Raw genomic sequence first — 14,980 nt, forward strand, 5'->3', positions numbered from 1 at the left:
GTACACTTCTGGAGTTAAAGGCAAGAAAGCTAAAACTAAAACACACACACACAAAAAAATCAGATGGCAAATCAGATGACTCAGTGCAATGAGGAGGCTGCTGCCTTCAGTTCAGCCACCCCCACTCAGACCCTGAGACCAAAGGGAGCACAGAGAACACTCTGCACCTGTGGGTTTAAATCTCTGCTTTGCTTTTGAGGTTAACTTGGACAAGCACAGCAAGCCCCTGTGCTTGGCTGCTGGTCCTGATGCTTCCTTACCTCTTAGGGATGTCTCAGGGAGCTCAGCACCAGCCCCTGTAAGAAAACACGTCCCATGGCAATAGGAGCTGCACATATTCCTGAGGTGGGTCCAGACTGGGATGTCACTGATGTTACATTTCCTAATCTGTGGTCCTTTAAAGCAGAAACAGGAAGATGTGATACTTGCCCTCAACTGTATCACCTGCACACCCAGGGCTTCCTCTAAAAGAGCAATGCTGCTTGCCAGACTGTATTTCCTGCGAGCAGGAGCTGTGTATGGTGGGGTGCAAAGCACAGCCAAAGTTCAGTTAAAAAAAAAATAAGAGAGGGAAAGGAATAATAATATTTTCTGCATTAATTCACGGAAAAATAAAATGAGGCACAGAGCTGTTGATTGGTTTACACCAGCCAGAAGTGTTGAATATTGAAATATTGAGCCCACAAGTCCAATTCTGACAATCTCATCCCACTTCAACTGCTAGCACAGACCATTTTTTCATATTTTCCTGCCATTACTATGTACAAGGAATTTTATCCAACAAGCATAATTTCTTTTTAATCTGATTTTGGAAATGGTGGAAAATTTGCAAAGGAAAGGAACCAAATAATTTCAAGGATGAGAGCAAGCACCAAGAGAGTTCAAAGAGGAGAGCAAAACCATAAAGAAAATTTATCTCTGCTAATGCATCCAGATCACCTGCAGTCAGGAGCTCAAAGAAAGCAGTGTTAGTTACTGCTGACTCTGGGGTTGCTAAAAACAGATTAGAAAACACATGTGTCATCACTGGTCTCTCCTTCTTTCCTTCCTTCCTTCTTTCCTTCCTTCCTTCCTTCCTGTTCCTTAGAAAGAGGAAACTCTGCATTCAGATCCCTCCATCCTTAGAGGATTCATCCCATACCTCTTGTTTTTCAAGATAACATTGCATTTTTCCAAGTATTAAGATGTATCCTTCTCTGAAGTTTTGGGTAGGGAAGAAACTTTAGTCCCATCTGTTGAAGTTATGCCACTGCCTTTGGAAGAAAGGTTTGCTGAGCTAGGAAGCAGGAGGTGAGTGTGACTGTCCAGCCCCAGGTGTGAGTGAGCACCTTCCCACAGGACACTGCCCTGATTTTCTTCCAAGCAGAGGTCAGCAAAAAGAGAGCCCTAGAACAGCCTTTGAAAGAAAGATACAGATGGATGAACAACATGATTACTCACTAGAAAATCCTATTCTCCCTAGAGCCGTGTGTTTTTTCAGCCCAGTTGGATACTTTCCTCCGAGGGCAGGGATGTCCTGTAGGACATGTCCCCAGCAGTGCAAGGGAGCTCAGGAGCAGAGCTAAGTGCTGTGACTCCTGAATCCCTTAATGTGGATCTGTCACAGGTTATCTTCTTAGCCTTATGTGCAAGTCTGAGCTCATAAGTGGGAATTTCACCTAATAAAAGGAGGTTCAAAATGGCAGCACCCATCCAAGGTATATGGTGTACTGGAAGTGCAGTCAATACAGGTCATAAAGAGAGGATCTGTATTTCTTTAACCGAAAATTAGACAAGGAAAATCTCAGAGATTGTTGTGATCCTCCCATATTGTTTGACTGGAAGTAGGGGTGATCCTCTAGACCTGCTCCAGGGATGCAGAGGACCTGGTTTCCCCCTGTCAGTGCTGTGCATCCACAGTCAGGATTTGCTCACATGGTCATTGGAGATGTTTCACTTGAAACATAAAGGTAGGATTACATTCTCCTATGGAGTAATCCATCTTCCTGCACTCCCAGGTAGCCCACAGTCTACTGGAGCTCCTCAGAAGCAGCATGTTGGGTCCAATTACTCAGATGAGGCTCTTTGAACTTGATCCTACACCCAGCAAACCTGAATTTGCTCCCCCATTCTGCAGGCTTCCTGTGTGGCACTTGTTTATCCATCCTGAGCCCCCTATCTCCCCCACTAAAAAAATAGTCCCAAAAGACTGAGAGGTTAAACTGTTCCAGAATGGGAAATGTTTCACCTGAAGGGCAGTGAGGTACAGGGACATTACTTCAGTCTCTCTGTTGCTGGAGCAGCCTGTATGCAGGTCAGCTGCTCTTAGCAGTGTGATATAAAAGCAGACGTGAGAGATGTGAAGATACATTTTTTAATGACTCTTTTTTCCTATACCTGCATTTTTGTTTTCTCTCTATGCAATTATGACCTCTTAAATATCAAATGGACTATCTAGTATTGCAGAACAGTTGCTCAGTTTCTTATGAGAAATAAATATGTTTTCTATTATATTCACCAGGTGCATTCTATAAAGAGGACATTTATGGTAGAATCATATATATTTCAATAAAGGTTTAGTAGTTTTATGTCAGAAAGGGATAGTCCTGAAACCAAAACCATACATTTCAACTTCACTAAAATTCCTTTTGTTTTTCTGAAATAAGGTAAGCCTTCAAATATGAACAAAACATATTGGGCACTACATAGGGTTTAGAGAGGGTGGCTTAAGACTTAGGGATGAAAAGAAAAAAATTATCATTTAGATGGGATTAAGGAAAGTTGGAAAACACAAAACCCCACAAAAATAGGCAGAGAGTCACACAACATTAAAAAATACAGAAATTTATAGCCATGGCCTGCATTTCTACTATTTGGAATCTTCCTTGGGAAAATGGTTAATTAAAACTAAGCCATTAAAATGGTAATTTACATCCCTGTTTGGAGCAGAAGCCTGGAACAGTAATTTCTGGAACAAGGCTGTGCATCCCAGAGTTCCAGCACAGAACTACTATACAGACATTGCTGGAAAAGCTCAGCTTCTGCTGCCTCGTGTCTATTAATCTGGCATCTCTGCATATACAATTCAAAGCATTTTACACATATTTGTATTTTGTAGGAGGAGACATTGCGGAGACCCAGCTTGATCCTGCAACCATAAATAAAGTGTCCCAACACAGAACTCTGATTTTAAAACAAACTGCTTGAAGAAGGTGGGGGGAAAAATATATTATATATTTATATAATATTATATATTTATATTTATGAAATATAAACTAGCCTTCAGTCTTAAGCCAAACAGAGAAGGAATCTTTGTCATTTGAAAAGCTAAAGAAAGTAAAGATTTGGGGTTCTACAAGTTTTCTGTGACTCCTGCAAGTGTTTTCCACCATCACAACTACAGTCAAACATCTTGTTTCATCGCTTTGTGAAACCCTCAGAATCCCACTGATTTCCATGAGAACATTAAACAAGGTGGCTGAGTTCTTCCAAGGGATGTTTTGTTCTCACATCTTCTCCCCAGCAGGAGAAACAAATCAAACTGCCTTATCTCAGGCAGATTTTTTTTACAAAGAGCATATGCATTGCTTATTGAGAACATGTACAGCAAGTAAGAGCCAAAGAAGGAATACAAGCTCCTAAAAATCCAAGCAAGAAGCTCCCTTTGCAGCTTTGCAAGCTGCAAAGAGAATTGCAGCTTTTCCTCCACATCACTTATTTCATGAACATTTGCTGTGTCTTTCTTGCATTTTCCCCTGCAGCTCCTGGCAGAAGATATTGTCAGTGTTTGAACTGTCACGACAGAAGTCTTCAGGTTCATAACTATACTGGGCTGGCACTTAAGGCTGCTCAGACCAGTAAGCATCCAGCATTAATCTTGAAATAAGTTAAAATAGTGCCTGACTCTGGCCAAGCAGGAGCTGCAGCCAGCACAGTAGTCAGTGCCTTACAGAGTTTGGTCCCTTTGGAGGAAAAAAAAAACAAAAAACTTTGTCACTGCTGCTCCTAAACCACAGCCAACACTGGCACATTTGCACAGTATGTGAGGAGCAGATCCTGGAATAAACTATTCCCTCTGTCACACTGAGAATTTCAGAAATTTTTTAATTTCTGGGAAGTGCTGAGATCCTCTGCAAACAGGAGCCCAGAAGTAAGCCACAATGCATTTGGTAACAGTCAAACAGCAGAGCCCTGGAAATAAAGAAAATCAAGGGCAGAAATGAGCCTTGGCTTTTGGAATAGTTTGCTGTTCCCCCTCTTCAGAAATATTGCACAATATTAACTTTCAGCAGCCTTGGGCCAGCCTGCCCTTTGTGTGCCTGGTGTGTTCTGCTGGCCTTGAACCGTGACTGCAAATAATGAAGCTGTGTTGGCTCAGTGTTTATTTCTGATAAATCTCAGCCCCCCAGAGTCCCTCTTTTCTTTATGCTGAATATCTGAATGTTTTCTCAAAGTCCTTAGCAAAATCACATTCAAACAAAATGTCACTTTGTTGTTAAAGGTGTCCCAATCATGTATGCATTTCTGTGAAAGCATTTAGAAGGGAGAGCAATTACAAGTTTTTATTTTTACAGTAGGTAAAAAATAAGTAGATTGGGCACATTTCAGTGCTGGACACACATGTATGTGCCTCACCCTTGCTTTTTTCTGCCTGAACTGGAACCAATCTGACCACTGGCAGCCACTGAGACACAGGAACAGGGAAGTTCATATCTCATCCCTTGGTATGCTGAAGATGCTGCAAAAACCTGGTGATTTGGTCTGCTGAGGATGCTTTGAAAATATGCCTTGAGTAAGAAACAAGAAAGGTCCAACCAGAAGTTATTAAAATCCCTGCTCTGCTTGACCTGAAGCATCATCTTCATGCTGGATCACTCCAAATCAGGCACAGAAAGGATTAAATCTGATTCTCCACATTGCTAGTCAGCCTCTAAAAGTTGCGCCTGGCTCTGGCAGCCTGTCCCAAGCCCTTCCAGCTAACACATCTCTGCAAAATGTTTCATCTTTGACCAAGTCTGGGAGCAGAGGAGAGAGGGATCATTGCAGCTCTGGCTGCAGCTTCTGTCTCAGCACAGGATAGATGCTGATACCTCTTCCCCAAGTTCTCTGCCAGCCTTGCAAAAATCAGGGTGTGAATCAAGCCTGTGCTATTCTGGCCTCGCTCCATTGCCTGAAAAAGGCAGAGCTATCAAACTATCTTGAGTTCCTTTCCTTCCTTTCTCGCCCCCCATGCAAAGGCCTGTTCCTCCCCTGAGCTACAGAAGATTTGGTCTAGCCCAGCTCTGCATGGCTGTGATTTATATCAAGTGCTGCAGATGTGCTTTTTAAAGTATGCTTAAAAATTACTCCCCCTAATAGAGATTAATTATTGATTACCTAAGTAATAGCTCTGTCTGCAATAGGAAATAGATGTGGAGCAACCCCCACACATCAGTCACTGACAGTATCTGTGGAAATAGCACACCAGAGGAAATAGAGGGTGTTTGCAAATCCTTTTCTAAAACTGTCCTCATCCTCTACACTGATGCAAATAAATATATATACAAAGGTGTATATATGTGATATATATATATATATGTATATATTCTCATTAATCCTTTGACTTTCTCTGGAAAGCTACTTAGCTCCTCACTTTTCACTGAACTTCCTATTGATGACTTAATATTTTTAATAGTGATGTTCTGGCATCTCCCTTCATGGCTTCCCACACTCTGTGTCCTTATTGATTCTGGAAACAGATGAGCCTCTGACAGGGACAAGCAGAACTTGTCCCCATGGTGTGTCAGCTGAGTGACGTGGATGTGTCCCTGCCAGCAGCCGTGCTGCGTCATTCCGTGTGGCAATGGAAGGGGAGGGACAGAGGGAACAAGGTGTGAGGTGACTGCAAGGGCCAGAGGTAAATAGTGCAGCACAGTGAGCGTGACACTGAGAAGCTGGAAAGATGAAGGTCCTCTCCTTCCCTCTTCAGCTCTTCTTTGATTTGCAGGTGTTGGGTCTCCAGTCTCCAGCTGTTCTGCAACTGGCCTTGGCTGTCATGCTCAGACTGAACCCCAAGGCTCTGGACTTGCTCACAGCCTGGGCCAAAAGGGACTTTTGCCTCACATGTTTGCCACGGAGCTGCAGGGGTCACAGCCTCAGCTCCTGTCAGCTCTCCAGAACTCAGAGTTACTCAGCCCTGACCTCCTCACCAGCAGTACCAATGCCAGCAGTACCAGTGCCAGAAGCCCATCCAGGCCACTGCAGCAACCTGGCTTTAAAGAGCCAGTCTTCTTCACCAGCTCCTATTGCAGGGGCTTTTTATCTGCTCAATTTGTTGAGAAAAGATAACAATTTTCCCTGAACTTACCCTTCTGAGATAGCATCAAAGCAAGGTCAGATGTCAGATAAAGCCCAGAGACATGTGTCCTCAATTCTGCAGCAGCATGTCCCTGGCTCTGTAGTGCACATCATCTCTGGAGCATGAGAATATCACACAGAAACTGGAAAAACATCTGTAATGGCAGCATCTGCCTGGTTACTCTGTTCATCTTTCCTGAATCATGGGAACATAAGAGACTGTTGCAGTATACACCAGGATTCATGGAAGAACTTCACTGGCTGATAATACCATCTGATGGGGTAGTGGGAGTCTTGGGCTCACCAGTGCTGTGATTCCCATCCCTAGTTCCAGCTTGATGGCTGAGGTTAAAAGGTAATATTTTTATCCCATCCCCTCCACAAATGCTATTGGGTTTATGGCTGATAATGAAGTATAATATGGGTGTAATCTGTCCAAAAGAGATTTTTCTCTGGTAGATGCCTCAATTGCTGTTTACCTCATTTAGATGGAGGGGATCCAGAAGAGAATTGTAATGCTTCCCTGTACAGAGATCCCCCTCTGGGTTTCTGAGGCCTAACATCACTTTTTTTAGGCCAGGGACTTATTTGTAAGGGACACCCATTGCTGACTCACTGTAGGGATTGTCATGGCCATCTTCTTACCAAAGAGCTGTGTATTTCAGTTTCCAGAAGCTCACTAATAGTGAGCTCTTCTGCCTCAATCCCAAGGACATTACCTATGCCATGCTGTCCTGCAGGCAAATAAGCTGTAACATGAACATCATTATAGGTTAAAGAAAGCAGGAGGCTTTCAAAGATCCACTTGGTACCTGGCCCCCTCTCATCCTCTACAGGAATGAAGCTTTGAGCTGGCACAAACCCACAGGCAGGCAATAGTGGGAGCTTCCTGCCAGGAGATGCTGAATTACACTCCAGTGATGTGAGCCAGGCCAGTGGGCTGAAAATCACTCATTGTGCTGCCAAATGCTTTGGCCTGAGCTGGGGTTGTAACACTGTCCTCTTTAGCACTTGTGTAAAACAAGCTACCAGGCATCAAGGAGCCCAGAGAAACTGGAGTTAAGTCTCAGTAAGTGCCTCTTGTGGCACTTGTGCTGATTTTGTGGGAGATTCAGGCTAAAGAAGCAGCAAACACACATGGCTGCATCAGGAATGCTCTTTCTTAGCACAGCTGTACCCTTCTTGCTGGGGGGAAAACAAGACAAAGAATATAGTGCAGTCGTGCATCTCGCTGGAGGTTAGAAATTCCAGGTGCAAATGCAACCTGCCAAACTCTCAAAGAATCCAGAGTTCTTTTGGGCTTTTGTTTGGCTTGCATGTTGTAAACAAAGCTTTTTACACTGTTGCTATAAGGCTAGAATGGCGTTGCAGGAGCAGCTACTGATTCAGGGACATATTACCAGAAGTCATCATTTGTGACACAAGTATCCAGAAACCAGAGGAGAGCATAACTCCATCCTTCAGGTGTCCTCCATCCCCACACAGAGAACTGTGACAGTGGCAGTGGAAGGACAAAGGGCTACAGGGGCTGCAAAGTGATGCAAAAAATCCATTTATGCACAAATTTGTACATAATGGGTGTGTTTTCAGAAGGATGAGCCGAAGATGAGATAACAGCCTTTCAGCTCAGTATGTCTGCGCATATGTCGACTCCCTGGGATTCTAGCAGTTTAGTGTTGCACCATTTGTACCACTGTGCATTTATGCCTAGGAAATTTTTTTCACACCCCACAGAGCCATTGCAGGCCCTGTAGGAGAGATCTGAACATGTCAGATGATGACCTTTGGAGCATGTGCAGAGCTCAGTGGTCTTTCACGGTCTGCAGGAAAATCTCACTGCTCCAGACATATGGTAGTAGTGGACCAAGGGATCCTCCTCTTGGTGTTTAATTCCCCAAGATGTGTGGTAAACACCTGCAATTGAACTTGAATCCAAATCCTAAAAGGAGAAAATAACTTTTCTCTTGTTGGGTCTCTAAAAACTTATTTTTCATTAACATATTAGCTCTGTCCTAGCTCATTAAAACCATGTATTCATCTTCATTTTATTAAACCCGTCTGTGGTATCACTTCTGGCTTATGAATCTGTCATCTGATCTGCCCATTTCCTTGCTTTGAATATTTCAAAACCATCATTAAAAATGAATATAGGCAGAAATTTCAATCCTGGATAATTATCATTAGCTATTAATTGGTTTTCTGCTGGCATATTCTGTACCAGGTGAAACATTCATGAAAGAGAAATTCCTTGAGCTGTCCAAAAAAACATGCTTACTGGGAAAATCTTGATATTTTCCACAGGATTCAAAGACCAAGTTTGTCAGCTGTTCCAATTATTAGCTATAATATTTAATTTTCAACTTTATTTAAAAGTATGCATGATTTTAATTAAAACAGACAATTCTGTGTACAGCAGGGACCACTATGAAAGGTACTTAGTAAACCAGATGTTTTCTTGAGGAAAACAGATTAATTTCAATGTTTTAACCAATTGCATTATCCTTGCAGCAATTACTTACTGCTGATGGAGATGAAGAAAAATTTTAAAAATAAAAAAAAAATAGCTGCATTGTGTATATTTCTTAACTGGGATTTAGTCAGGCTGAGAACATTGCTTGAAGAGGAAGATCAGCACCGAGTTTGCTTGATATTTTAAAGTGCATTTAAATAGTGTCAAACACAAGCAAACATAAACCATAAGGAGCGAACAGAAGTTTGTCTTTCTAGAAGTATGGAAATTATTCAGGAGAAGGAAAATGGAAATAGTGACCAATCCGCAATTGCTGAAAATGCTTTTTATTCTTGTGTGTGTATCAGATGCCCTGAGTCTCCTCTCTTTGTCACAGTTGCAAATGGGAAATGAGTTTTGTGGGAGTTTGCCTGTTACAGCCTGAGAATGAGACTCAGAGACCCCAACAGATTGCAACGAATAGATCCTCTCATATGAATAAAGGTAGAGATTTTTGAAACACACTTAGTTTTGAAGAAATCTGTGCTATCAGAAACCTAGATTAGGTGTTATCTAATCAGATCCTATCAAGCCCATGTATCTCTCCAAGGGTCACCAAATTTGCCCAAACCACGCAAGACCCAACACAACAAATTTTTGCAAGACCCTGAGTGTTCAGATGAGACCAGCAAAGGAAAAAAAAAAAAATGGATCAGGGAAATTTAAGTTTTGCTCAAAATTTATCAAATTCACAGAGAGAGGGTTTGGCCTCAAGGGAATACTGAGAAATACAGAGATCAAGTCTGAAAGCTGTGGTCACCACTTAAACCCACTGAGAATTTGGCCGTTCTATATGTTGATTTTGGGCCCAAAATCTGAAGGTAATGGTCTTCTCTTTATATCATGGCAGTGATGAGTAGGAGCAGATTAAAGGCGCCAGGATTTGGCCCTTTGTAGATTAATAAAGGCTTGCTGAAGGGGAATTCTGCCTTTGTGATTTTCTTGGAAGTGGTCGAATAAAGTGCTTTGATCTAGAAGGGGAGTGTGAAAGGTCACTGGCTAAGCATGTGTGCTGAAGTGCCCTGAGCCATCCAACATGATCAGCATAAATTAGAATCTGACTACCCAGCTTTATTCATCTTTATTGATGTCTATATAGTTGCAAAGGCAGAGGGACTATAACAATCCCAGCCAGCACAGAGAACCAACTGGGGCATGCAAAAATCCATGAAATGTTTAACATTTTCCTAGTGGAAGTAAATAGAGGAGTATGTGTTAGTGATGCACAAGCCTCATAATTTTAGAGTTTGGGTTTTGTTTGGACCTGGATCCAAACCTTTGGAAGCTTATCTGAAGTTTCCATAACTCCTTGTGCTTGCAGAATCGCAGCCAAGTTTTGAGAGTTTATCATGAAATTTTTCCCCTTGTTCCTAGCCCTGGCTGAACCAGCAGTGGTTGTTATTAATGCCCAGCTGCAGACCTATCAATATCATATGAACACATTCCCCAAGGCAAACTGGCACACTGATTACAGCCTTGGGGGAACAAGAAGCTGCATAAAATTGGACGAAACCACTTATGGCACATTCAACAACTGTGCTTCAAGGTCACTTTTGGCATCAGAAGCTTTTGACCCCTAAAAGCCACTAAACATGTAGATTTGTGACAGCAGAGAGGGGCAGATTGAAATTTGTACTTATTTAGAGCACCCATTCCAGTCCAGCAGCCACTTGCACTGGCAGTGGAAAATCCTCCATCACTCTTCCTACATCCACAGAGGATCTCTGCTTTCTGTACTGCCAAGCATCCAGGACTTCTTGGTTCAGACCCCAAAAAACAGGGGCCTTTGGGGCTGTAGGTCTTCAGAGTGTCACTCAAGCTGGCAACAGTCATTTCATCCCCTTAGGAGCTGAAGCTTTCATCTTTTGAAAATATTGCATAAGTAATAAGAGGGAACATTTCACTTCTGACTACCTGACTTCTTCTCTTGGATGAACAGCAGGCAATATTCAGGGCTCAGCAGCCTGCAGAAAGATCTTTTTCACCCAAAATATGCACAGAACACCATCAAAATTACATATCTCAATCCAGGAAGTTCCTATGGTCAAGGCTCAACTGTATAAAAATGTCCCAAATAGCAATCCCTAAGGCAAAAATCTTAAATCTTAAGGTCAAAACCATCATTTTCATAATTTAACCTGACCTCCAAAGAAACAAGCCTTACCAAGCAGTTCCTACTTCAGGCCTGTAATGTTTGGCATGAATCCTCTGGAAAAAGCTAAGGTCCTGAGTTAGAAGCCCCAAAGGATGGTATATTCCAGCATTTGTGTTGGCATTTTATTCTGACAGCTAATAATTGCCATTGCTCAGAACAAAAACATTCTTTATCCAGTTGCACTTTCAGGGAGCAAACACTGTCACCATGATAAAGAGCTCGACACAAGAACACAGATAACTTGTAGCTGTCCTGATATTCATCTTCCACTGGAGAATTTTTTCCTAAATGGGCAGTGAAATAGCAGAGTTACTACTGGTGCCGGATAGAGCCCAAACTGAGCATTCAAATGGACTTCTGCTTTTAAAATCAAAGAAAAAAGTTTATATTTACAACACATGCCTTTTGTTTCCCTTCAAACTGGAAACACAGTATATAATTTTCAATAACCACCGGTGCCTCTATTTTTTCCGACCACAAATTAACCATAGTTCAGTGCAGTGAAATGCAGTAAGACTGATGGAATGCTTCTGCCTAAGGGATGACTTACCCCTAACAAAAATTATGCTTTGCTTCCTATTTGTTGTGTTCAATAATATTGCCTCCCTAAATACTTTTGGTTCAGTACTGACACCAAATGATGAGGAAAGCCTCCAGAGTGTACAGACGTGCAGGATTATGTTTCATTTGTCTTTGTTCCTTGTCCTAATTCAAACCAGTCACCCAGCCACTGACTTAGGACTCTGAGATGCATATTGTGGGGTTTTTCAAATGTATTTCATAAACCCACCCAAACTCCAAGGATAACTTTCTGTCCTCAGCTACACCCCTAGCAGCAAAGTTTATAAGTTTGCACATATACAGCAGAATAGTTTTGATAAAATCCTGCACATTGCCTTTTTAATTAGTTATGTTTGAAAATATAAATTATTTGCTCCAGACATGCATGACCAGTTTCTGCAAGGGGCCAATAAACAAAATATAGATGCTTTGTACTTCTACCAGTAGATGACCATCTTTTGTTGGCTATGAGAGGAAATCTACTGTTTGAGGATTTGTTTTCTCATCTACTTGTTTCAGAGATAAATTTTTCTCATTAGACATAGAAAAGGGGAAAAAAATTCAGGTTTTCTCCTATGCCCTCTGCCCTAAATTGTGTATCTGTCATGAGAAATAGTTCCAAATTCTTTCCAGATGTTAATTGAAAATCTCAATATCCATTAGAACTACCCCTTGGTATGTCTATATACCCAGTCTCACAGCTGATGAATGTGTGAGAACACACTTAGTAACAAAGTACTGAAGAAAATCCATGTTTTCCATCAGAAAATCTGTCCTAATTCCCTTTGCAGAATTAGTGGCTGATTCCATCAAATGCCTGCCATGTTTCTGAAGGCTGCAGTGAACCTGTAATGCTGCTGCATGTAAATAGCTCCACTGGGATTAATGGGAGGATTCAAGCAAGCAAACATCCTGCACACTGGGTGGCAGGATCAGGCCAGTGCTTGGCACATCCCTCACAGTTACAGTGACTTCTTGTTCAGATTTAGCAACTGTGTCTGGTACAGAATTTCGATTAAATTTTATTACTTGCATCCCAAAAGAACAGATGCTTAATAATACAATAACTGCAATTAGAAAGAACTTAGGAAAACTAAGGCCTGTTACATGCAGTACCCCATCACTGGCAAAAAGTGTGGTGTCTGTCATTTTATCACTGCCTGGTTTTAGCCACTTGATTTAAAATTTGATTGAAACTTGAATACGGATTTATTTTACAAATCCTTACCTGCTCATCTCTTGGCTGAGATAGAGCAGTGAACTTTTTTTTCATTTAAACTCTAGAGAAAGGAAGGACTGCAGGGAAATATTTGTGTTGTCAGCAACAGAGTTGAAGACAGAATTAAAATTCAAGAATTATTGCATGGAATTTATCTTACCTAACATAAATCATCTGGAAGTGGGTGTCTAGTCTAAACTTGTTGATTTGGATGCCTCAGTGTCCAGAGGATGAACTATTTCATTTTAGAGCAATTGCCAAAGATAAGTGAAATAATCTCTTCTCAGAAATGCTCCTTTCTACCCGTAGAAAGCTCCAAGGTGAGCAGACAGGAGCGGGCAGCAAAGTTTTAGATGGTTAACATGCAGCAAGAGTAAACAGCAGTGTACTTTCAATATCTTTCCTGGATTTTTGACAATGGAGACAACTCTCTCAGCAAGCAGTGTAATTTGCATCAATAACTTGGCTCAGCATGCTGGGTGGGCTGTGTTGACACAGATCTTGCTCTATGTGTATCATACATCTCTCCTAGGGTAGCTACTACACAGTCAAGATCTCAAGCATTGAGGTCTCAGCCTGCCTCCTTGATTAGCTCTAATGAAATATATGTTTTGAGGATGAAATCCAGACTAATCTCTGCTGGATACACAGCTCTCAGTGTAATCTCAAAGATTCAGGCTGGTCTTGCTCACAGGCAAGTGTGTTTTGAGAATGCTTCAGCTGCAAACATGACCAACTTTCAAGTAGCAACACTCAGCTCTACTTGGTTCTGATTGAGATGTGTCTGGAGCATTGGTTCCAGCCCAGTGATAAACCAGAGGAGGCTCTAGCTCTTAATTCTGTCCTGCATGACTCACATCCCTAAAACAGCTAAAATAATCTCAGAAACAGCCTTTCACCAAAATTCAGAAGAGTCTCCATTTAGAACTAAGCTGTAAAACTTGCACTTACCTCAAACTTCATGGCAGCCCTGAGCCCCCAGGCAGCAGGGTCACAGGCACTCAGGGCATCACAAGGTCCTCAGAAGAATTCACTGAATTACTGCTATGGCATTTTCTTCAGATGCTGGGCTGCTTCCCTGCAAACACATGGAGTCTGAACCCCATCTGACAATACTTCCTGGGGTGTCTTTGTTGATACATTCATGCAGAGTGGGTTTTTTACTGTGTTTCACACCAGTGTGGCTCCATTCCCCAGACACCTATTTTTCTGAAACACAAGCAGCTGTCATTGCCAATATTTTCCTGTTCCTTTAAATCTGTCCATTCAAACCTGTCAGGACTAGATTATTATTTTTATTACTTCTTTAATGTTTAAGCCAAGCTCACATTTCAGCAGAGGTGTCCACCAGGATAGAAAAACCCTGCCTGGGACAGCAGCAACAGCTGCCAGACTGGTGATGAGGCAGTGCTAATGAGGAGCAGCTGAGCCCATGGGAGGAGAGGATGGGACAGGTGACCCAAATGGAGCAATCACAGTGCTCCTTCCCATGGGGCTCAGTATAAAATGGCTCCCAAGAGAGCCCTTGGGTTTTTCTCTGGCTGGTGTGCCAGCTGGGCTAAGGTGCTCCTGCTGCTCCCTGGTTCCTGCAGCTCCTGGGGTCCTCTCTGCAGAAGGACAGCATTTACCAAGGTCAGTCACCTTCTACCTACTCAAGGTGTTTCAGCTTTAAAGTCTGCCTTCTTTCTTCCCTATGGGAGGGAAGTGGGAATAACAGAGAGCACCTGTCCCTGCCCAGCCACTGTCCAAACCATGACACCACACTTGGCACCAGGAGTTCTGCAGATAGCCATAGCCTCACACAGTGACTGAACTACTGAGTCAAAACAAAGATTGATTTGGCAAAGTGTCCTGGACTGTGCAAAAAAATGCCTGGAATTAAGCATAAGAAGAGGTGAGAATATAGCAATACTTTACTCCAAACGCTTTCTAAGCAGCAAATGATTTGTGGTTCCTGAACCAAGCACAAATCTTTTGGCATTTCATAGTCCTCCCTGAATTTATTTTTCATGGTGCTGCCTAGTAAAATATCAACCAGTGAATCCATGTAAACCCTCTGCAGCCAGTGCAGAGCTTAACCACACAGTGAATGGAGGGCCACCATCTCAGACCATTTGGTTTCATATGGTCCCTTGTGGTGGATGGATGACAAACAGTAGTTTTCTTCTCCACTATACTTTTTCCATCATATCCTCTCTCAGCTTTCCCTGCTTTTTTTCTG

General features: G+C 42.2%; 1 long non-coding RNA gene across 1 annotated transcript; it reads right to left on the reverse strand.

Moving 5' to 3' along the window:
* Positions 1–266: 266 nt before the first annotated feature.
* On the reverse strand, positions 267–14,200 carry LOC139800226 (uncharacterized). Its single transcript, XR_011727660.1, has 3 exons — positions 14,088–14,200; positions 13,711–13,837; positions 267–395 (listed from the first exon to the last, which is right to left on the reverse strand). It is a non-coding gene; the product is annotated as an uncharacterized lncRNA (long non-coding RNA).
* Between the last annotated feature and the right edge of the window lie 780 nt (positions 14,201–14,980).

Source organism: Heliangelus exortis, chromosome 10, assembly GCF_036169615.1.
Source record: "Heliangelus exortis chromosome 10, bHelExo1.hap1, whole genome shotgun sequence".
NCBI lineage: Eukaryota > Metazoa > Chordata > Aves > Apodiformes > Trochilidae > Heliangelus > Heliangelus exortis.